Genomic DNA, 2,502 nt, shown 5'->3' on the forward strand with positions numbered 1-2,502 from the left:
TAAACACAGAGTCTTCGTGGAGCAAACATTACAGGTTAGGCAAAAGCTCAAACTGAATCTCTGACGCCTGTTTGAAGGATCTTTTCCTGAACTGCTGGATTGAATACAAAGTTTTACGTGTTTCAAATGCATCAACCAGCATGACTGAACCGAATCTTTCTTCTTTATTTTAGTAACCTCGTCCTCTGGCTTATTTCACCTCTTTCTGCATGTTAGTCTGGTGTTTTCACACCTTTGTGTGTTTATGTTTGACCCGCTCTACCTCCATCCTGCTGGAACCGAACCCAGTCGTGTGAAGTTCTTTGCTGTTGCTTTCACTGCAAAAATACAAAATGTTATGAAATAATTTTGATCTAGTTTCTTAGCTCACTTAAAATAAGACTTATGAGCAACTTTCCAGCAAGATAGAAGAGTCAATAGTTCCTTAAAAGAACTAAATCCACGGGCAGGGTGTGTTTTGTCTTGTTATAAGTGAAATAATCTGTCAGTAGAACTTATAATTTTTCATCTATAATAAGGAATCATTGACTTAAAGCTGCAGTATGTAACTTTTATAAAAAAATATATTTTTTACATATTTGCTCCAAAAAATGTCACCATGAGAAAGATAATCTGTAAAAAAAAAAAAAAAAATCAATCTTCACTTTATCCCTGATCAACTATAAAGGTCTGAACAAATGCATTGCTTCTGGTCAAAAACAACCAATCAGAGCCAGGAGGAGGGTCTTAGCGCTGCCAATCAATCCCGTAAATGCGCTGCTAAACATGCTAATGACGGACAATTTACAGGAAAACCATTTCCCTGCTGTCATAAGTGGCTATGCTAACTAGCCTTAGCATTCATGACTAACACGGGCTTGATTGACAGCGCTAAGACCCGCCTCTTGGCTCTGATTGGCTGTTTCTTGTTAGTGCTAAGAGACATCAGAGAACCTTGATTTTTTTTCAAAGATTATTTGTTTCATATTGTACTTTCAAAACAAATGATAGTTTTGAAATTTTTTATTTTTATAAAAGTTTTATATTGCAGCTTTAAAACAAGCTCTTCTGTTGTACGGAAAAGTTACTTGTAAGTTAATTTTGTCTTATTTCTCTAGTAGACAAAAAAAAATTCTTGGTAATTTTCTGTGTTTTTGCAGTGTTGCCCCCTGCTCAGCTCACATTCCTGATTTGAGCCCCACAATTCACTTCTACATCTATATTTCATAAAACATCATGTTCACACACGGTCTTAATATGTATTGCTTTAGTTTCTTCCTCCCTCCTGTTCAACCATCTTGCATAAGCTCCTGGATCGGGAGGACATTCGCCGTCCTGGAGAGCACACTAACACGCCCCAGTAACCTCAAAACCACGACGCATCCCGCAGATTCCCGTCCCGCAGGGCGTCTGGAAACTCAAACACCAAGGATTCAAAGCTTGGAAACCACAAGCCCTCGGCAACTCTGACAAACAAAAAACAAAAGACAAAAAGGACAAACGTCGACAAGAAGCTCCGTCCTCTTCTCCTCACTGATCCCCTCAAGTATACAGCAATACTCTCAGTGAGATGCCACCCTCCTTGCCTCTCTGGGGAACAGAAAAGGCTGCTGAACTGCGGTTAGCAGGCGGACATGTTGCTGTGGGACGGAAGGTGTTGTTAGAGCAGCAGCCTTACTATTTACCCATCTGGTGCCAACAGACATGTGAACATTTGGCCTTAAAGGCTGCAAGCAGCAGTGGTCCATTCGGAAAAGAATAATTACAAAAATAAGACTGTTTAAACATGAATATACATATATAAATAATATATATATATATATATATATATAAAAGCTAAGAGTCCTGAGATCTGAATAAAGTTGTATTTAAATGTGGGTCATGCTGTGAAGGTTGTCTGTTTTACGGTTTTGTTCCTTATGGTTTTGCTTCTCTGTGAATGATAAACTGTATGGATGAAATGATGGACTTAAACCAATAAAGTACGCAGAGGTACTTACAACACTGAAACTACGGAGAAACGAGCCACCGTCTCCTATCTGGCTGCACTCCCTGTGCAGGTGAAGTGTGTCAACAACACTGCAGTCTCTGTTTTCTGGTATTTGCATAGCTATGCTGCGTGTGCCAGGCGCCGGTGGCAAAGAAAAGATGTGACGGAAATTTAGCTCAGGGCTGCTGCAGATATACGTGAGGAGAGAGAGGAAGAAAACACGGCTGAGAAAGAAAGAGGAACAGAAAGCGTTTCAAGTGGAGTGATGCTAATTAGCCTCCTTTCTCTCCCCTGCCCTCGATCTTTGTTGTGCTACTTCTCAGCGTCTTTTATTTCTCAAATGCAACTGGCAATAAATTAATTTTACGTTTTAATTAAATCCCAGACAACTGCTAAGGTGGGGCAATGAGTTCAAACATTCAGCTCACAACATTCCCTTTAAAGGCGATCGATTAGGGCATGGCTAGCGGCAACGCTGGGGCCTCCACCCCGTCACCTCCACCCGCGCTTTGTTCCCGTAAAAGCTCCGCCTG

Source organism: Poecilia latipinna, unplaced genomic scaffold (assembly GCF_001443285.1).
Source record: "Poecilia latipinna isolate Pla-1442-1.1 unplaced genomic scaffold, P_latipinna-1.0 Scaffold2952, whole genome shotgun sequence".
Taxonomy (NCBI): domain Eukaryota; kingdom Metazoa; phylum Chordata; class Actinopteri; order Cyprinodontiformes; family Poeciliidae; genus Poecilia; species Poecilia latipinna.